The sequence below is a fragment of the Rutidosis leptorrhynchoides genome, chromosome 2 (assembly GCF_046630445.1).
Source record: "Rutidosis leptorrhynchoides isolate AG116_Rl617_1_P2 chromosome 2, CSIRO_AGI_Rlap_v1, whole genome shotgun sequence".
Lineage (NCBI taxonomy): Eukaryota > Viridiplantae > Streptophyta > Magnoliopsida > Asterales > Asteraceae > Rutidosis > Rutidosis leptorrhynchoides.
In genome coordinates this window covers 560,662,831-560,686,779 of record NC_092334.1, presented here as the reverse complement: position 1 = coordinate 560,686,779, position 23,949 = coordinate 560,662,831, and positions in this window count along the sequence as shown.

Genomic DNA, 23,949 nt, shown 5'->3' with positions numbered 1-23,949 from the left:
ATGCATATTTTTACTACAAAATATCGTAGGTGAGTTCATTTGATTCCCTTTTACTCTTTACATTTTTGGGACTGAGAATACATGCGCTATTTTTACAACTGCTTTATTAAATGCTTTTGAAATACATTTTGAACTGCGAATACATGAAATACTTTTATAAATGTTTGACGAGATAGACACAAGCAAAACATTCATCGAATGAATTATGTAGACGTGATAATTGCCACCATTGAATTATGTGGACGTGATAATTGCCACAATTGATATGAATATTTTCCCCTGATTATTATTGCTTGGTAACCTAAGAATTAGAATCGGGTATGGCCCTAATTCACGCGAATCCTAAAGGTAGCTACCGGGTTTAACACCCCCACCCAGAATGTTCACTAGACGGAAGAGCTAGTGGGCGTGGTGTTTAGTACTTCGAAGTTTATATGATTATTATACAGACGAAATGTTCTGTTTTGGGGATATTATTTATGCGCATTATATGTTAAGGTCGGTTACCAAGCCAAGCTATGAAAGCAAAGTGAATGTTATGTATCAAGAGAATGATTTTATACACAGGTTATGTGTATGTTATTTTTGTGCACGAGATATGTGTACGGTTACTAAGATTTATAAAAGATGATTTCGTACACGAGAAAGGTGTACTGTATTTAAAAGATATCGCATGTACATTACAGGTGGGTATAGGATTCGGGCCCATTTGTACCATGCAGGATTTAAATCTTGTGGTCTATCAAAATGATGAATTTTATTATTTTATGATAAACCTATAAACTTGATAATGCTAAAAACGAACATATATTTCATAGCATTATTCCTCAAGAAAGACAAGCTTTTAGTTGCAATTGTTCTATTTACAAGTGATATTCGATTAAATAATAAAAGGTGAAGACAAAAGACAGATTCGACGAATTGAAGACGCAAACGACCAAAAAGCTCAAAAGAACAAAAGACAATCAAAGAGGTTCCAATTATTGATAAGAAACGTCTCAAAATTACAAGAGTACAAGATTCAAAACGCAAAGTACAAAATATAAAATTGTACGCAAGGACGTTCGAAAATCCAGAACCGGGACCAGAGTCAACTCTTAACGCTCGACGCAACGGACTAAAAATTACAAGTTAACTATGTATATAAATATAATATAATATATAATTAATTATATTAATTATATATATATTATATTTATATATAAAAAACCGTCGGCAGAGAAAGACTCCAAGATGTGAGCTGGAATTTCAAACTCCGCGACTCGCGGAGTTTGAAGGCCAAAATGGCCGCGAGTCGCGGAGACCCAAAATGAAAAAATGCCTATAAAGCCAACCGAATTCTGAACGCAAAATATATCTATAATCTCTCTTCTCTCATATATACGAAAAATATATATATATAATTTATATTTTAATTTTAATTTTAATTATAATTCTAATAATAAGGGTATGTTAGCGAATGTTGTATGGGTGTAAGTCGAAATTCTGTCCGTGTAACGCTACGCTATTTTTAATCATTGTAAGTTATGTTCAACCTTTTTATATTAATGTCTCGTAGCTAAGTTATTATTATGCTTATTTAAAACGAAGTAATCATGATGTTGGGCTAATTACTAAAATTGGGTAATTGGGCTTTGTACCATAATTGGGGTTTGGACAAAAGAACGACACTTGTGGAAATTAGACTATGGGCTATTAATGGGCTTTATATTTGTTTAACTAAATGAAAGTTTGTTAATGTTAATATAAAGATTTACAATTGGGCGTCCCTATAAATTACCATATACACTCAATCGGACACGATGGGCGGGGTATTTATATGTACGAATAATCGTTCATTTAACCGGACACGGGAATGGATTAATAGCCACTAGAATAATTAAAACAGGGGTGAAATTACATTCAAGGGTAATTGGTGTAATTGTTAACAAAGTAGTAAAACCTTGGTTTACACGCAGTCGATAACCTGGTGTATTCATTAAACAAAGTATTAAAACCTTGTTACAATTCGAATCCCCAATTAGTTGGAATATTTAACTTCAGGTATAAGAATAATTTGATGAGGACACTCGCACTTTATATTTATGACTGATGGACTGTTATGGACAAAAACCAGACGGACATATTAAATAATCCAGGACAAAGGACAATTAACCCATGGGCATAAAACTAAAATCAACACGTCAAACATCATGATTACGGAAGTTTAAATAAGCATAATTCTTTTATTTCATATTTAATTTCCTTTATTTTATATTTAATTGCACTTCTAATTATCGCACTTTTATTTATTGTTATTTAATCGCACTTTTAATTATCGTACTTTTTAATTATCGCAAGTTTATTTTATCGCACTTTTATTATTCGCAATTTCATTATCGTTATTTACTTTAAGTTTTAATTTAAGTCTTTTATTTATTTAATATTTTACATTAGGTTTTAACTGCGACTAAAGTTTTAAAATCGACAAACCGGTCATTAAACGGTAAAAACCCCCCTTTATAATAATAATATTACTTATGTATATGTTTGTATTTTTATAAAAGTAAACTAATATAGCGTTACGCTTTGTTTAAAGATTTCCCTGTGGAACGAACCGGACTTACTAAAAACTACACTACTGTACGATTAGGTACACTGCCTATAAGTGTTGTAGCAAGGTTTAAGTATATCCATTCTATAAATAAATAAATATCTTGTGTAAAATTGTATCGTATTTAATAGTTTTTCCTAGTAAAATATAAAGCTATTTTATATACACCTCGCATAACATCAAGTATTTTTGGCGCCGCTGCCGGGGAACTTATCTTAAAAGCCGGAAGCGCAACGCTAATATAAAAAAAAATATATATATTTTTAGTTTACTTTTATTAAAAATTCGTTTTTGTAAAAATACGTTTTAATTATTCAAAAATATAAAAAGAAAAATAAAAATATAAGTATTTTTAAGATTTTGTTAAATATTTAAGTTTTATAAGTTTCTTTATCTTTATTTTAATTTATAAAAATATAACTTTTATTAAATATCTTTTATATATAGAAAAAAAAACAGAAAACAGAAAATAAAAAAAAAATAAAGAAAAAACTCGTCGAATATTCAAACCTGTCAGCTGAATTCTGGAATCCCGCGACTCGCGGGGTTTGATGCTTTAATTGCCGCGACTCGCGGAGACTTTCTGACACCACCGACAGAACCCTAAATCTGCATTAATTACGGGTTTTAATTAATTATAATTATTATTTAACCCTAATTATTATTATTATTATTATTAGTTTTATTTTTACTTTTACTTTTTATTTAATTTATGTATTTAGTATTAATTAATTTTATTAAATTGTAAAATTAGTAGTTTTATTAAATAATAATATAAAAATAATATTTTTATAAAATTGTACTTTTTACAACTTTTTGTATATTTTTATATTTTGTCCCTTTTTAATCGTTTTAACGTAATATTTGTATTTTTAGCTCATATTTAATTTTAAACTTAGTTTTTGCCATAGTCATTTTTACTCCTATATTTTTAGGCTTTGCCGTAGAATTCCTTAAGTGCTTTTTCTTTAGACTAAGATTTAGGTGCTTTAGAATTTTGCGACGCCTTTTTAAGTTTTAGTTTCTTTTTAAGTTATTTCCATTTGGGATTTAGTTTTTCCTGTAAGCTTTAATATTTTTAGACCTTTTACTATGTACCAATTATCATTCCAATTAGTAATTTCAATTTGCGATTATAATTTTAAGTTAGTTGTAGTAATAAGGTTAGGTTAGTCAAGTATTTTTAAGTTTTTATAAGTTTCTTTTATTTTTCCGTCACCTTTTATTTTTCAACCATTTTTTCTTTTTCGACCTTTTGCGACGAACTCTTTTTCTCTCTTATTTCTCGCCATTCTAGTTTTTAGGACTTAGAATTTTTTCTACTTCTTATCTAAATTTCTTAAAATTACGAAAATTTATTTTAAGTGGTTAAATTAATAGACATCAAAATTTTCTGGTTCGTAGTAATAGTTGGATTTGTACGTGGACCGGGTTATTGGAGCCAAACAGTCCTCAATTATATTGAGACCAAACGAATCCTGCCCCTCTGCTGCATCTTTTGGCTATTCGAAACGTGGGCAAAATCAGAAAAGTCTATTAATTGGATAACTTATTATAATTTTTCTTTCCTTTTTAAAACTAATAGGATATTCAGTGAATGCACCGAGCAAGACGTTCATCACCTTTTGTACGTTCACCACCTGTAACTAGATCAAGACATTTAGCAAATATAACCGCCGTTGATTTTTCTTTAGAATCGTCATCTAGTCAACCAAGTACTTCAGTTCAAATTTCCGATAATCCATTTTTTGAACCCGACCTCACAATTGAAAATCCGGAAAATATTCAGGAACGGTTCGTAGATCCTGAACCACTAAACTTTCCTCCGGAACCACCAATCATTCAAACAGAGATTGTTGAGGAACGAACCATTAAATCAAAATCATCTAGTGATACCGATTCAACAAATTCAATTATGGAGAATCTGGAACCTTTAAGTATGGAAGACCGAATGAGAGCTAAACGCACTGGCCAAGGTCACGCAATTACTCATCCAGACATTAATGCGCCAGATTATGAAATCAAAGGACAAATTTTACACATGGTGACTAATCAATGCCAATTTAGTGGTGCGCCGAAGGAAGATCCAAATGAACATCTACGTACCTTTAATAGGATCTGCACACTATTTAAAATACGAGAAGTGGAGGATGAACAGATATATCTCATGTTATTTCCCTGGACTTTAAAGGGAGAAGCCAAAGATTGGTTGGAATCGTTACCTGAAGGGGCGATCGATACATGGGACGTTTTAATTGACAAATTTCTTAAACAATTCTTTCCTGCATCTAAAGCCGTAAGACTTCAAGCAGAAATTGTTACGTTCACACAGAAACCAAATGAAACTCTATATGAGACGTGGACAAGATATGGAAAGTTGTTAAGAGGATGTCCGCAACATGGTTTAGACACCTGTCAAATAGTACAAATATTCTACCAAGGATGCGACATCACTACAAGAAAAGACATAGATATAGCAGCTGGTGGTTCTATTATGAAGAAAACCGAAACTGATGCTTACAAAATTATTGATAATACTGCTTCCCACTCACATGAGTGGCACCAAGAAAAAGATATCATTAGATCATCTAAAGCAGCTAGAGCCGATTCTAGTCATGACTTAGATTCCATTTTCGCAAAGATAGATGCTGTAGAGAGACGAATGGAAAAGATGACTAAGGATATTCACTCAATACGAATTAGTTATGAGCAGTGTGGAGGACCACATTTGACAAAAGATTGTCTCAGTATTGAATTAACAATGGAACAAAGAGAGAATATTTCATACATAAACCAAAGGCCTGGAAATAATTATCAGAATAATTATCAACCGCCAAGACCGATTTACAATCAAAACCAGAATTATAACCGAAATATTCCATACAACAACCAACAAGGTCCTAGCAATCAACAAGTATCCAATAATACTTATAATCAGCAAAGACCTAATTTTCAAAACAAACCACCACAACAAACCGATGATAAAAAGCCGAATTTAGAAGATATGATGACGAAGCTAGTTGAAACTCAAACACAGTTTTTCACATCTCAAAAACAAACTAATGAACAAAATGCTCAAGCATTTAGAAATCAACAAGCTTCTATTCAAAATCTGGAACAAGAAGTGAGTAACCTAGCAAGGTTAATAGGTGAAAGAAAACCGGGAAGTCTACCTAGCGATACAAATGCTAACCCCCGGAATGAAATAGCTAAAGCTATTACCACAAGAAGTGGTACAACACTTAAACCACCTGAAATACCTGTAACTTCTGATGAAACTATTCCTACTCCACAAGAACCACAACCTGATCAAGATAAGGAAAAAGAACCGGTAGTTGAAAAGGTTAATGAAGATAACACAGTTAAGGATAAACCTTATGTTAAACCATACCAACCACCACTTCCTTACCCGAGTAAAATGAAGAAAGAAAAACTTGAAGCCGAGCAATCCAAATTTTTGGATATGTTTAAACAGATAAATGTAAATCTTCCTTTCATTGATGTGATTTCAGGAATGCCAAGATATGCTAAATTCTTGAAAGATCTAATCTCAAATAGAAAGAAAATGGAAGAACTCTCGGCTGTTACTATGAATGCTAATTGTTCAACAGTGCTGTTGAATAAGATACCAGAAAAATTATCTGATCCGGGAAGTTTCACAATTCCATGTTTTCTGGGTAGTCTTAGTTTAATAGAAGCATTGGCAGACTTAGGTGCTAGTATAAATCTAATGCCGTATTCACTATACGCTAAACTAGACCTTGGAGAATTGAAACCAACCAGAATAAGCATACAACTAGCCGATAGATCAATAAAATATCCTAGAGGGATAATGGAGAACATGCTAGTTAAAGTTGGTACTTTAGTATTTCCAGTAGATTTTGTTGTTTTGGACATGGAAGAAGATTCTCAAGTTCCTCTCATATTAGGAAGACCATTCTTAAACACGGCTAAAGCAATGATAGACGTGTTCGGTAAGAAACTGACCCTAAGTATAGAGGATGAGAGTGTTACCTTTTCAGTTGATAGAGCAATGCAACAACCACAATCTGCAGATGATACATGTTATTATATTCAAACTATAGATGCACATGCAGAATTATTAGAAGAATTTCCAGAATTACAAGGAACAGGAGAATGTTCTTTAGGAGAAGGTAATGAACCAATTGATGAAGCTGAAATGTTAGCTACACTTATAGCTAATGGATATGAACCAACAACAGAAGAAATTCAAATGCTAAAAGAAGAAGACAGATATCGATATAAATCATCGATAGAAGAACCTCCGAAATTAGAGTTAAAGCCACTTCCAAACCATTTGGAATACGCTTATTTACATGGTGAATCTGAATTACCTGTAATAATATCGTCTTCTCTTACTGAAAATGAGAAATCACAACTCATTTCTGTGTTGAAAGCTCATAAACCAGCCATTGCATGGAAGATTCATGATATTAAAGGAATAAGTCCTTCGTATTGCACACATAAAATTCTTATGGAAGAAGGTCATAAAACGTATGTGCAACGCCAACGAAGACTAAATCCTAATATGCAAGATGTAGTTAAGAAAGAGATTATTAAACTGCTAGATGCAGGTTTGATATATCCAATTTCTGATAGCCCATGGGTAAGCCCAGTTCAATGCGTACCTAAGAAGGGTGGCATGACTGTCATTACAAATGAGAAAAATGAGCTTATTCCTACTAGGACTGTAACAGGATGGCGTGTATGTATTGATTATAGAAAATTAAATGACGCCACCAGAAAAGATCACTTTCCCTTACCTTTCATAGATCAAATGTTGGAAAGATTAGCCGGAAATAGTTACTATTGTTTTCTAGATGGATTTTTCGGATATTTTCAAATTCCAATAGCACCCGAAGACCAAGAGAAAACCACATTTACGTGCCCTTATGGTACTTTTGCTTACAAACGCATGCCATTTGGACTTTGTAACGCCCCTGCAACCTTTCAAAGGTGTATGATGGCGATTTTTCACGACATGATAGAAGAATGCATGGAAGTATTCATGGATGACTTTTCAGTCTTCGGTGATACATTTAAATCATGTCTAGTTAATCTGGAACGAATGCTAATTAGATGCGAAAAATCAAATCTAGTACTTAATTGGGAGAAATGCCATTTCATGGTTAAAGAAGGCATCATTCTTGGACATAAAATTTCAAAAGAAGGAATTGAAGTGGATAGAGCTAAAGTAGATGTAATTGCTAAACTTCCACATCCCACCAATGTTAGAGGAGTTAGGAGTTTTCTAGGGCATGCCGGTTTTTACCGACGTTTCATAAAAGATTTTTCTAAAATTGCCACTCCTATGAATAAACTCCTAGAAAAGGATGCGCCATTCATCTTTTCAGATGAGTGTATCAAATCTTTTAATATTCTTAAAGAGAAACTCACTAATGCACCGATCATGATAACACCAAATTGGAATCTACCATTTGAACTAATGTGCGATGCAAGTGATTTTGCAATGGGAGCCGTTTTAGGACAAAGGATTGAAAAACGATTTCAACCTATATATTATGCTAGTAAGACATTACAAGGAGCACAAACAAACTATACAACTACTGAAAAAGAACTCCTTGCTATTGTCTTTGCTTTTGACAAATTTCGATCATATCTCGTTCTAGCAAAAACGGTGGTCTATACCGACCATTCTGCTCTTAGATACCTATTTTCAAAACAAGATGCTAAACCAAGATTAATCCGTTGGATCTTACTCTTACAAGAGTTTGATATTGAAATCCGAGATAAAAGAGGAGCAGAAAATCTCGCCGCTGATCATCTTTCTCGTCTTGAAAATCCTGAGTTAGAAGTTCTAAATGAATCGGCCATACAAGACAACTTTCCTGATGAATATCTATTGAAGATAGATTATAAAGAAATCCTATGGTTTGCAGACTATGCAAACTACTTAGTTTGTGGATTCCTTGAAAAAGGATTATCGTACCAAAGACGAAAGAAATTCTTCAGTGATATAAAACACTATTTCTGGGAAGATCCACATCTGTTTAAAAGTTGTCCCGATGGAATAATACGCCGATGTGTATTTGGAGATGAAGCTAGTAAAATTTTAAACCATTGTCACACAGGACCAACAGGAGGGCATTATGGGCCTCAACTAACAGCAAGAAAAGTTTATGAAGCTGGATTCTATTGGCCTACAATTTACAAAGACGCACACCTTCTTTGCAAATCCTGTGATGCATGTCAAAGGGCCAGAAAAATAAGTCAACGTGATGAAATGCCACAAAATGTCATCCAAGTATGTGAAGTATTTGACATTTGGGGTATTGACTTTATGGGTCCATTTCCAAAATCTCATAATAATCTATATATACTCGTAGCCATTGATTATGTATCTAAATGGGCGGAAGCACAAGCTCTCCCAACTAACGATGCACGAGTTGTAGTCAACTTTTTAAAACGTCTTTTTGCAAGGTTTGGAACACCGAAAGCTTTAATAAGTGATCGGGGTACTCATTTCTGTAATAATCAACTTGAGAAAGTTCTTAAAAGATATGGAGTAACTCATAAAATCTCCACCGCATATCATCCACAAACAAGTGGACAAGTTGAAAATACAAACCGAGCTTTAAAACGTATTCTAGAGAAAACCGTAGGATCAAATCCGAAGGAATGGTCCATTAAATTGGAGGATGCACTCTGGGCTTTTAGAACAGCCTACAAAACTCCAATTGGAACCACACCTTTTAGACTTGTTTATGGAAAAGCATGTCATCTTCCAGTAGAAATTGAACACAAAGCATTTTGGGCTTTGAAGACATGTAATCTTGATTTACATGAAGCCGGACGTCTACGATTAAGTCAACTAAACGAATTAGAAGAATTAAGACATGAAGCATACGAAAATTCGTTAATCTATAAAGAAAGAACGAAGAAATGGCATGATAAAAGAATCAGAAGTTCAAAAGAATTTAAAGAAGGAGACAGAGTTCTTCTTTTCAATTCACGATTCAAGCTATTTCCTGGAAAATTGAAATCAAGATGGTCTGGACCATTCATAGTCAAAAGAGTTTTCCCATACGGAACGATAGAATTGATAAATTCAAATGGGATTGAATTTAAAGTTAATGGTCACAGAATTAAACATTACATACATGGTCCGATGGAAGTCGACAACGAAGTTAATCACAATTTCGATACCACAGCTAACTAAGTGTGGGGAGAATCAAGTCTTTAAAGGATAATATGTATTTCTGTTAGAGTTAGATTGTCTGTTTTCGTGTAGTTCTCGAAAATGGAACCCGAATGGTCTTTCCCTAGCAGACCCTAAAGAACTAGTCTTCTCCCCCATTCTGAATTTTTATTTTTTTTAGGTTTTTACAAAATGAAGACTGCCTGTGAACTAAACCATGGTCTAATGCTACACGCTTTGATCACTAAAAGAAATAATGACATACTCCCGAGTGAAATAGTATCAGTAATCAGAGAAAGAATGGACGGAGTTAGAAAAGAATCCAGATGCGAAGATAATAAGTTACAATTTGGTAAAGGAAAATCAAAATCCGCAGCGAAAAGAAGAGCACGACACCTAGAACGATGTCACAAATGCAGAAAATGGTCACATGGAGGTAAATGTTCAAATAATCAAACCTATTCAAATACCGAATTTGTTACTTTATGCAGAGACGGACCGTTAATATGTTTAGAAGAAAAGACACTGAATGCTCGAGGTTACGCCTATGTAGCCATGGAAAACCAATTAAACCGACTATGTTATGAATGGGATAGATCATATAACTAAGAAATCTATTTCACAGGTATGTCTGTACAGTTTTTTTTTTTTTTTTTTTTTAACCTTTTGATAATAAACGCTAATTTGTTCGCTAAAAAGTATTAAATTGGTATTGAATAAAATTAGGTTTGGCGACCGAAAAATTTATTACATCACTGCGAAATTTAACGTTTATTCTTAAGGTATAAATATCTTTAAACAATCAACCCAAAATATTTCAAAAATTCGTCATGAGTTAAATTAGGTCTTGGAACCGAAATTACTTTACCGAAAAGAGGGGCGCATATTTTTGATAATATTTGATTGATTAAAGTGGGATAAAAAGACAAAAAGATTTTTAATTTTATTTTTACCATATTTTTAAAATTAATATTTAAATCTTAAATTAATATTGTAAACTTTGTAAAAACAATATATTTAAAATTGTAAATATTTGAAAAATTAATATAAGTTTGATATGAATTTATAAATTTTTAAATTAAGTTTGGTGTGAATTTTTAATTTTTAAAATATAAATTTTTAATTTTATGCATTTTAAATTTTAAGTTTGGTGTGAATTTTTAATTTTGAATTTTATATTTAAGTTGTGTGAATTTAAAAACAAAAATTTACTTTATCTCATTAAGTTAAGAATATGATTTTTAAAATTCATCGTAAGTTGAAGACTAGGTCTTTGAACCGAAATTGCTTTACCCGAGGGAGGGACGAGAACTTTTATTATCATTATTTTTAATCTTATTGAATTAAAGTATGCCAAAAAAATTAAAAAATCAAAAAAAAAAAATCTAAGCTTTTAAAGCAATTGCTTAAAAATGACAAATTTTAAAATTTTGTCGAAGGACGGACTAGGACATCGATCCGAAACGACCTCGTCCTAAATAACAAGGGAAACAAAATTTTAAAATTAATTACTTAATTGTTTTAATAAGTTAATGATTATAAAAAAAAAATATATATATATATATATATATATATATACCAAACTCCGCGAGTCGCGGAGTTTGGAGGGTAAATCCCCGCGACTCGTGGAGGGGCCGGATTACAGAAAAAAAAATAAAAAGAGCTGCACGATCAGTTTCAGTCCCCAACCCAAAAACTCAAAAACTGCTGCGAAAATAGACCCGAAAAACACCCTCAAAAATCCCAATTTTTAACCGTTAATCACCAAATTTTTTGCTAAAATCATGTTGAGAAGGATGCTATCTAAGAATTACTCAAGAAAAACGGTAAATTTCTACACCTAAACACCATTTAATTCGAAATTTGGTGTTCTTGAGCAAATTTTTCCCCAATTTGATTTTGATACTTTTTAGTGTAATTAAGCTTAAATTGTTTATGTATTATGCTTGTATAACCTAGATTTATGCTGTTTAACATGATTAGAAGCCTTAAACTTCAAATTTTGAGTAATCTAGGGTTTGTGTTCTTGAGCAATTTGGGGCTTTTTGATATAAACAGGTTATGGCCGATTTTTGTCATGAATTGTTGCTAAATTGAGTAGTGTAAAATGTCTAGGTAGTTAAATGATCCAAACTTTGAGCCTAAACATGATTTTGAGAATTAAAGTGGACTTTTTCAAGTCTAAAATTCATGAACTTGATTTTTGAAAGATAATGCCATTTGAGACTTGTTTAATTGCTAGTAATGATTATTTTGACATGTTATTTGAGTTGAATGCTTATGAACTTGGCAAAAATTTTTGTATATGCTTATTTGAAAAAGTGTAGATTTGATGAAAATATGAAAATGAGCTTAAGTTTGATATAGATTGATAATGTCATTGTAATTGATGATTTTGCTGACACTAATGCATATTTGGATGCACAAAATTTGTGTTTGATGTGTTTTGCAGAATGAAAGGGGTGAATCTTCATCCCAAGCCCGCAATGCTCCTGCTGAGAATTTGGAACAACAGGAGGTGGATAACTACTACAAGCAGGATGTACCTCATCCAGTCATGACCTTTTCAGATATGCACTTGGAAGAGTTGCACCCGAACCTGAGATTTGACAGACTTTGGATAGATTATCCAAAATATCAAAGGGGTTTGCATACTCTTCATTCTAAGGTTGTTGAGGTACCGAGGGTCATAGAATGGGGACCCTTAGAAGCTGTAGAATTGGCCGGGCCAATTAGGGAATTACTTGTACAGAGGTATGGTAATTCTTCTTTTAATGACTGGATATGTTTATTCATCATACGTAGACCTGTATATAAAGTATGGTGTGAAGAATTGTTATGTAGTATAGAGTTGAATGATCGGGTAGCTAGTTTAACCGATCGTTCTTTTATTAGATTTTTGTTAGGCGGTTCGATGCGCCACATGTCTTTACTGGACATGGCTCAGGCTTTACGTATATATACGCCTGAGGAGTTAGCGTCTGCCGATTGTAGAGGATTGATACTAAACGGTAGAAAGATAGATGAGAATTTTGATACACACGGTGTGTGGAGTCAAATGACAAGCCATCGTCGTTTCAAAGGGGGAAATTACTCTTATTTGGATATAGATAGAGCCGAATTAAGAGTGATACATAGGTTTTTAGCTAATTCGATTACACAAAGGGGTAAAAACAAGGAAAAAGTAAATGAACAGGATTTGTTTTACCATATGTGTATTCGAGACCCACAAAGCGCTGTAAGTATACCATATTGTGTGGGTTATTATTTATCAGCTATGGTTCGGGGGATGCGACCACATAGCATAATAGGAGGTGGAATTTTTATTACTTTGATTGGTGAATATCTCGGTGTGGATATAAGTCGGGGGGGATTATTAGTAGAAGAACCAGAACCCCGCGATACTATAGGTTTAAATGTATACCATGGTGCGAAAGTTTTGAAGAGGCGAAATAACGCCGCAGTACGATACCATGGTAGACATCCACAGGTGGAGAGAAACCAGCAGCAAGGTAATGTAGGAGGGGGGAATGAGATGCAAGAAATGCATAGGTTTATAGCTTCTCAGGAATACGAAAATGCTAGACAGAGAGCATTTGAAGATTGGCAAGTTCATCAGAACCAGATCATAGCTCATTGCCAACATATAGGTAGAAACTATATTCCTACACCGAAACCCGTCTTCCCTCCTTGGTCTATAGAGATGCAGCCACCATATCCTACGTATGACCCTGCCGAAGCATTCTATAGCACTTATGGTTATGCCTGGAACCCCTATTGGTACCAATATCATCCTTAGTTTACTTATTATTATTTTTTTTATTTTGTAATTTGTAATTATTGATACATTTAATATTTTTGTTAATATTGTAATCATTTTTATAATTATCTAACTTTTATTCTTAGATTTTAATAATTTTTGAATGTGGGATAATATACCAAACTTCAAAAATATGTATATATGTTTGCAGTTTATCTTATGTACACAACAGGGTAAAACAACGCATTTTCAAAGACTGGCATTAAGTTCAGCAAAAGCAACTAATTTTGACGACAAGATGCAAAATATATGTGAAATAACAACAAGACGGAATGAACAAATGATGTGCACCATTTATCATTCAGCAAACAAACGCCAATATATTTGGAAACTTTGGTAAAAATTTAATCATTTTCACACTAATCACCCTCAATAATTTAAATTGTTACTGATTTCTTGCAAATGAGGGCATTGCAAGATCTTAAGTGTGGGAAGGGGTTAAATTCTTTCGGATTTTAAATTTTTTTTTTTACTTTATACACTTGGTTACCATTAAAAATACTAGTAAAGCAGTAGTTGTATTAGAATCTAGTGCTCTCTGATAATAAAGAACAGCCCTAGTCTTATATACTGACTACCCAATTCTAGTAAAATTTTTCAAAATTTTCAATTAAATGAATTCAAAATCATGTTTATACATATTTATGAACGATAAAACTAGGTTTTAACACCGAAATTATTGTTATCTCAGAAAGAACATAAATTAAGAAACAAACTAAAATGTCAAAATTCATTTAAAAAGGAATAGAGGACGATAAAAAGAAAAATAAAAAGCCAAGTGTGGGAAAATTTACCAAGTTATTTTAAACATATGTCACATATATCTGTAACAAATAACTGAAAATACTTTTGCTTTGGACTAAACTAAACTGTTTTACCCGATGAAAGAAAAGAAGAGATGGATCTACATGATGAATCAATTCCATCATTAAAAGGAAGTAAAGTCTTCCGAAAAAGAAACGCGCTTCTTGATTTAGGTCATGAAGTTGTCGTCCAGACCAGCTGTAGGTTGACGAAAAATCTAGAAAAGTCATCACTAAAATCAGCAGGAAATCTACGGACCTCAGCATTAAACAGGGTCGCCAAGTGGTCAGATTTATCCTAACCATGAGAAGGATTTATCTCGTACAATGGGGGGGCACCATGCAAATTAGCTGGATAAGACTAATGAATCAGATCCCCAGAAAGGATAATCTCCTTAAAGATTAAAAATCAGCTTTTAAGACTGATATTACTCAATCCTAGAGATTGACCTTAAAGATTGAGAATTCAAACTCATGGAATTCGATGATATCTAAACTCGAGCTTAAACGAGAAAATATTTTGATCAAAATTACAAACCGATTTGTTTTCTGAAAACCCTATTTTCAATGCGTTCATTACCATTGAACGTAAAATCCTAGGAATTCACCTGGAATTCATTAGGTCACCTGAACCAAATCGGGTGTCAACCGTAAGAACGGTGGTTGCATAGTGGTCAAAGACAGGACCTTGTGCCATACCGAAAAATTATAAGGGTGAGCTTTACTATTGCTCCTACCAAGGATAGTAATTGCGTCCGACACATTATAGACCATAATTAAAAGCATGTCAGGGGACATTGCCTTAACAGTTGCTTGTTCAACGCTTTCCTTTCAACCGGACGGTAGTTTACCGAAAGGTAATATACGGGACAAGTAAACTGGACGTGTTGCTTTCCAAATACAAGGTTAGCAAGTGGGTGACACAAAACCGCAAGTTTGAGCTAAAATTTTCAAATCTGAAACCCACCAAACCCACAAAAATATTTTGCAAACACCGGTAAAGGGTTATTCCGGAAAACTTATCTAGGGTAAAAACTAGATTTAATTTTCAAAAGATCAAATGTTTTCATAAAGATCCAATTTCCTTAATGGATCTAAATTTTTATAGTCATGTGGGACTGTAAACCATATCGTTACTACCATTGTTTATACCGCCGTATAGAAATCACTGATGTACAAAGTGTGAAGAATAAAGAAGTGATTCTAGTATTTCAAGACGATATTGCTTGAGGACAAGCAACGCTCAAGTGTGGGAATATTTGATAATGCTAAAAACGAACATATATTTCATAGCATTATTCCTCAAGAAAGACAAGCTTTTAGTTGCAATTGTTCTATTTACAAGTGATATTCGATTAAATAATAAAAGGTGAAGACAAAAGACAGATTCGACGAATTGAAGACGCAAACGACCAAAAGCTCAAAAGAACAAAAGACAATCAAAGAGGTTCCAATTATTGATAAGAAACGTCTCAAAATTACAAGAGTACAAGATTCAAAACGCAAAGTACAAAATATAAAATTGTACGCAAGGACGTTCGAAAATCCGGAACCGGGACCAGAGTCAACTCTTAACGCTCGACGCAACGGACTAAAAATTACAAGTTAACTATGTATATAAATATAATATAATATATAATTAATTATATTAATTATATATATATTATATTTATATATAAAAAACCGTCGGCAGAGAAAGACTCCAAGATATGAGCTGGAATTTCAAACTCCGCGACTCGCGGAGTTTGAAGGCCAAAATGGCCGCGAGTCGCGGAGACCCAAAATGAAAAAATGCCTATAAAGCCAACCGAATTCTGAACGCAAAATATATCTATAATCTCTCTTCTCTCATATATACGAAAAATATATATATATAATTTATATTTTAATTTTAATTTTAATTATAATTCTAATAATAAGGGTATGTTAGCGAATGTTGTAAGGGTGTAAGTCGAAATTCTGTCCGTGTAATGCTACGCTATTTTTAATCATTGTAAGTTATGTTCAACCTTTTTATATTAATGTCTCGTAGCTAAGTTATTATTATGCTTATTTAAAACGAAGTAATCATGATGTTGGGCTAATTACTAAAATTGGGTAATTGGGCTTTGTACCATAATTGGGGTTTGGACAAAAGAACGACACTTGTGGAAATTAGACTATGGGCTATTAATGGGCTTTATATTTGTTTAACTAAATGAAAGTTTGTTAATGTTAATATAAAGATTTACAATTGGGCGTCCCTATAAATTACCATATACACTCAATCGGACACGATGGGCGGGGTATTTATATGTACGAATAATCGTTCATTTAACCGGACACGGGAATGGATTAATAGCCACTAGAATAATTAAAACAGGGGTGAAATTACATTCAAGGGTAATTGGTGTAATTGTTAACAAAGTAGTAAAACCTTGGTTTACATGCAGTCGATAACCTGGTGTATTCATTAAACAAAGTATTAAAACCTTGTTACAATTCGAATCCCCAATTAGTTGGAATATTTAACTTCGGGTATAAGAATAATTTGATGAGGACACTCGCACTTTATATTTATGACTGATGGACTGTTATGGACAAAAACCAGACGGACATATTAAATAATCCAGGACAAAGGACAATTAACCCATGGGCATAAAACTAAAATCAACACGTCAAACATCATGATTACGGAAGTTTAAATAAGCATAATTCTTTTATTTCATATTTAATTTCCTTTATTTTATATTTAATTGCACTTCTAATTATCGCACTTTTATTTATTGTTATTTAATCGCACTTTTAATTATCGTACTTTTTAATTATCGCAAGTTTATTTTATCGCACTTTTATTATTCGCAATTTCATTATCGTTATTTACTTTAAGTTTTAATTTAAGTCTTTTATTTATTTAATATTTTACATTAGGTTTTAACTGCGACTAAAGTTTTAAAATCGACAAACCGGTCATTAAACGGTAAAAACCCCCCTTTATAATAATAATATTACTTATGTATATGTTTGTATTTTTATAAAAATAAACTAATATAGCGTTACGCTTTGTTTAAAGATTTCCCTGTGGAACGAACCGGACTTACTAAAAACTACACTACTGTACGATTAGGTACACTGCCTATAAGTGTTGTAGCAAGGTTTAAGTATATCCATTCTATAAATAAATAAATATCTTGTGTAAAATTGTATCGTATTTAATAGTTTTTCCTATTAAAATATAAAGCTATTTTATATACACCTCGCATAACATCAGAACTCATCAAACTTTTGGTTGACACTTTAAAGCATGTTTATTCTCAGGTACAAAAGAAATCTTCCGCTGTGCATTTGCTCAATTTAAAGATATTACTTGGAATTATTCATGGCATATAGAGGTCCGTTCATCGCAATGGTACCAGATGTTATTGTATTCGTTCAGGAGGATTTGGACGGGGTATGACACATCGTTGGTTCTTCAACTTTGTACCAAACAGCGTATGTGACCTTAAACTTTTATTTTGACTTCGTTGACCTCGAACTATTAAGATATATCACTAGATGACCTTGAAGTTAACTATTCTTAAATTTTGTCTGTTAATTTGTATCACGTGAACAACACATGAGGGCAGTTTGGTCAAATTATGTCAACAAAGTAAAATTTTGTCTTTATTTTTTCTCCCAATAACATTCACCTTCATCATTTAGAATGATACCCTAATTTTATTCTCTAACCCAATTAATTTTTAAATCCCAAATATCATTTACACATTTAAATTTAACATTCAAATATCATTAACTTACGATTAAATCTAAACAATTAACCTAGAAGTATGTTTGGTAAAGCGGTAGAAAAGATATGTCTCTCCTATTCAGAGCACTACATGACAGAAATACCCTCTTTCCATCTTCCTCTTCACTTTGCAATAAGCCTTCACTAATTAATCTCTATTATTATTTATCCCTTTTTTCTTCACATCGCCATCACCGTTTTCTTCACGTCACCATCATCGTTTTCGTGACACACATCGTTGTCGTCAAAACCATCGACTTCTTCGCGTCGATCTACAACGATCTCATCATTGAAGTCGTTCACCTTCCTTCCATGTTCATTGATATCGTCACCGCTGATATTTGCGCTGCCATGGCTGACCTCTACAAGCTGCAATTCATGGATCTGTGAGAATTTTTTATTGGTATTTATTAGGGTTTGCCTTGGGTGGGGTGGGGTGGGGTGGGGTGGGTTGGGGTGGGTTGGGGGGGGGGGGGGTGGGGAGGGTTCATTTTTGAGTTTCTTGTTTGGGATAGTTGTTAGATACAGCCATTTACTTTAAGTAATTTCGTTAAAAAAGTGTAGGATCTAAGTCCCTTATTAAACTGTTAACAACAGCCGTAACAAATATATAACAAAGTTGTGTTTGGTTATTTGAGAGATATTAAAGAACAAAAATGCAAACGGAAGGAACTGAATATTTTTATTCAACAAAGATCACAGCTACTTATATAGCTACCAAATAAGAGCATATCACCACTAGCTAATACCAAATATTCTGCCCAAAGATATCGGTATGCTCACACGTTTCTTTCCCCACTAAACCTTAAAACTCGGTCAACAAGACCACTTCCTAAAACTAGACGTTAATTAATTAAAGTAACAACTAAATTATTACTAAACAATTATTAATTAACATAACGTAAACTAATACTAACAGTAGGCACTAATATTAAATCAAACTTGTAACTATAACCCAATTAACCCCAACAATCACCACCCTAATTGGTTTATAGTAGTGCCGGTTCTTCCTCATCCAAATTAGCTTTCTTCTTAGGTGTAGGACATTCATGACGATAGTGACCAAGTTCTCCACACCCGTAACATTTCACGCGGCTTTTATCCCGGATCCATTCACCACCTTCTCGACTCTTCCCGGACCCCCGACCTTTTCCCCGGTCACGTCCATAGTCATCTTGGTTAGAACTCCCACCGCTACAATGATTACACCCGTGTGTCTTCTCATGACTAGCCAACAACAAACCACCTTGAATGCCCTCCATTCTATCGGTTCCTTTTATTCGTTCTTCATACGCCTTCAACCTTCCAACCGCTTCATCAAATAACATCTCATCCAACACGAAACATTGTTCAATTGAAGCCACAATTTGTAGAAATGACATAGGTATAGAATCAAGTAACCTTTTCACCAAGTCTACCTCTTCAAGCTCATAACCTAGGCTCCTTGCTTTGAAGCCAAACCGATTAATTTTACAGCAAACTCATTAAAAGTTTCTTCCTCCTTCATACGTAAACCTTCAAGCTCCCTTTTCAAGGTTGCAAGTCGAGCCGATCTCACTCGATCCACCCCCAAGTAACGCGTCTTTAGACCGTCCCATACTTGTTTTGGATCGGTATAACTCGCCATTTGCAACACCATTTCCTCAGAAATCGCTTGAAATAAGAAGGCAAGTGCTCGCTTTGATTTTTCCGGATCAATTTCCGCACCTAACATCCTTGGTTCCACCGTTTCTAATATTCCATAAGCGTCCATGATTGCCTTCACCTTGACAGCCCACACAGGGTAGTTTGTAGTTTGTAGCTGTTAAAATTGGTACTTGATATGTCAAAGAACTTCCATCTCTGGCCGGAACTAACGCCATAATTTTCAGCCTTTTGAGAGCTTAAAAAACAGCACCTTAACACCTCAATCAACACCTTCTTGACAGCTCTCAACAACACCCTTGACAGCTACAAAAGTACAATCGTTGACACCTTCAATGGAACCTCTCAACACCTTTCACAGCTTCAACTTTGTGATCAAATTGCTCGAAAAAACTCTTCTACCACCCAAGAAAACAACCCTGGCCATGGGTTCTACCGTCTTCTCGTCCCCGGTTTAGTTTCTTATCACGAGTAACAACATGATCTAAGTTGAAGCTGCTACCAAGCTCTTGATACCAAATGTACGATCTAAGTCCCTTATTAAACTATTAACAACAGCAGTAACAAATATATAACAAAGTTGTGTTTAGTTATTTGAGAGATATTGAAGAACAAAAATGCAAACGGAAGGAACTGAATATTTTTATTCAACAAAGATCACAGCTACTTATATAGCTACCAAATAAGAGCATATCACCACTAGCTAATACCAAATATTATGCCCAAAGATATCGGTATGCTCACACGTTTCTTTCCCTACTAAACCTTAAAACTCGGTCAACAAGACCACTTTCTAAAACTAGATGTTAATTAATTAAAGTAACAACTAAATTATTACTAAACAATTATTAATTAACATAACATAAACTAATACTAACAGTAGGCACTAATATTAAATCAAATTTGTAACTATAACCCAATTAACCCCAACAAAAAGAACCTTAAGTAATGATCTTTGATAGTCATTGAATATAGCAATTTCATGAATGTGATATTCATTTAACATATCAATTTCATGGATCTGTGCGAAGTACTTAAGTATAACGATTTGTGACCAGGTATTGAACATATAACCAAAAGGGTAATATATTTACGTTATTAAGATTCTGTATTCAAATCTAAAAAGAAACAAGATTTATTAACATGCCACTTATTATAAACATACAATTTTATATAAACATACATTGCTCAGACATTGTTTTCAAGCTTGATATTAAAAAAATGGTAAACAGTCCCTAAATCTAATCTGAGAATAGATTAAGTGAGTAAGTGAATGGGGATGATAATGAATTTTGTACAAGTTACCAACCATATGGTACAAGTTTTTTACAGCTTCATTTTTTATTTACTTGAGCAATATTAGAAAAATGTAAAATGACAAAAATACCCTCATATGCTTGTCTTGTGATTTGATTTAACGGACAAAAATTAACAATCGTTAACTCTAAAGTCATCCGTGAGATATGTTAATAGTTTGAGGTCAACGAAGTCAAAATATAAGTTTAAGGTCACCTACGCTGTTTAGTACAAAATATGAAGGACCAACAGTAATAATAAATAATAAGTAATATAAATATAAATATAAATGATGATAAGAATAATTAAATGAATATTAATATTTTATTATTAAATGGTGTAATATTTTATTATTTAATAAGCTACCATAAGTTTGTCATTCAAACACACCCTAAACTCATCTGCTAATGTTTATGTTGATACCGTAACATGTATTATAACTAGAGAAAATTCGACCGCGCGTTGCTGCGGCAATATTCGACGCGCGGTCGAATTTGGATATACGTTGTTTGGTACCTAATATATCTAGTAGGTTGGGTTGTTTGTTGGACGTGTATGTATATGTATGTAAAGCTTTTTTAACGATGTCCGTTTCGCGTATAGTTAGTCGCGTTGTGTTCGTAAAATTATTTCGAGTTGAACGGTGGTCTCGAAAAAATTTAACTCGCACCGAGCTAGAATATAGGGCCCGTTTATTTAGTGTTTTTTAACGATGTCCGTTTCGCGTGTAGTTAGTTCCGTTGGGTTCTTGAGATTTTTTAAAGTTGAACGGTGGTCTCGGAAAAATTTAACTGGCACCGAGCGGGAAGATATGTGTCTATGAAAAAGCGGGTGGAGTTTATTAATTAAAATAAGGATCTGGCATTTTGTACCCCTATTTTGTGGGGTGAAGTTGCGTATTGTTAGAACTTGGGGGGACGAAGTTGGTTTTTTCCGTTTGGTTTTTTGTGTGTGGTTTTTTTTGTTTGTTGGGCCTAAACGAGGAAAAAGATGGTGGCTGTTAGTATATATGAAATCACTAACCTCAGCCTCATGATTAGTAACTGAAGCAGGAATAAAAACATCAATATCCACAACTCTGATAACCAGATCCAAAGAAGGATCTAAAGGATCTAAGTAAACAAACTCATGAACCATACCAAACATCACAACCTACATTTACGTCCATCAAAGAAGCTCCTCCATCACAAATTGATTTAGCAAAATCATTCCTAACAAAAGCAGCCTAAATGGAATCTAACTGTTGAGCATAAACGACCGAATCCTTACGATTGATACTCGCACAGTTGAGAGAAGGTACAAAATCAGGGTAAAAATCTTCTACCACCATCCTTTCAATAAATGAAATTTGGCACTTAATTAACCCATATTGGAACACTATAGACACCTAAATAATCCACCTCACCATTGACAAGATCGTTGATGTGTTTCCACACGATTCGACTCCACAAACGCAAAGAAAGATAAAATTTTCTTGAGGTTAACAAGCACTTTACCGACTATAAAACAGAACTCATTTGATTCGCAGCCTCTTTAAGGTTTTCCATCGAAGCGAACTGGGCCAGGAATCCACGAAACTAGAGCCAAACATACCAAACAAATCGATCTGTCTTCTTGGCTAGCAGAGCATATACACCAAAATCATCATCCAATCCCGAAGTTGAAGCAAGAATTTTTTAAAAACATTCCATATCCGGACAACACCAAACACGTCCAACTTACAAGCATATGAAAAACGACTTGGCGCTTAAAGAGGAAGCGTTTTACCTTCTCGGCGTTGATAGGTACCACTTCAACCAAGAGAATACTGAGATTCAAAGTGTCATCGATGTTGAGAATGGCGGTTAAACGAAAACAAGTTCGCTTAGAAAAAACACTTCCGCCAAAAGAGCTCCATGATGGTCAACTCACAAAGATAAGTGAATGAATACCTTAGATCTATTCATAGTCTTCACAGCCTCCGGAGCTAACACTAAGTCCACAAATGTGACGAAAGCATATCTCCAAAATGGTAGTCAACCTTATCGAACACATAATTTAAAATATTATGGGAACAATATCTCTCAAGACACCCAACAAAAATTGGGTTGCCAAGGTTCGAAGAACGAGTAACTTGTTACCTGTTGGAGTGTGAAGTCGAGTTAAACAAGTCGAAAATTGGTGCATCTGAAGAGTCTCCTACATAGGGAGAAAGTTTCCCGCATAGGGAGGTGGCCTATATAGGGAGAATTCGGGAAAGTTGGTAAGAACTACTTCCCATATAGGGAGAAAGTCTCTCGTATCGGGAGAATGGTCTGACGAACTGAAATTGAATTTTGACTAGGACTCCTCGTTGTATCGCGATTCTAACTCATTTAGGCTACACATGCCCGCATATTTAACATGTAAATTGTACCTGCGAATTTTGATAATAAGAATAGTATTTGGTTGGCCGTGGATTAAAGTAATCACATTGATTATATCAACCACATTATATTCTCGTGTTTTTTTACGTTTTTACATTCGTTCTTCGTGTTCATCAAGTTTAATCCATTTATAGTCAGTGAGTTTGATAACTTGAGGTTATCAATTTTTGTTAGGGCTCACACATTTATTCCTAACAAGTGTTAGGTTTGTTTTTTTGAGAATAATAGTGGAAAAGAATGATGTGAAGATTGATCGATTTCACAGGACTGATTTTAGCTTTTGAAAGATGCAAATTGAAGACCTTCTTTATCAAAAGAAGCTTCATCTATCGTTAACGGGTGTTAAACCAAAGACGATGATGCAAGGCGAGTGGGATTTATTGGTTGGGCAAGCCCCAGGGGTTGTTCGACTTTCTCTGACCAAGAACGTTGCTTACAATAT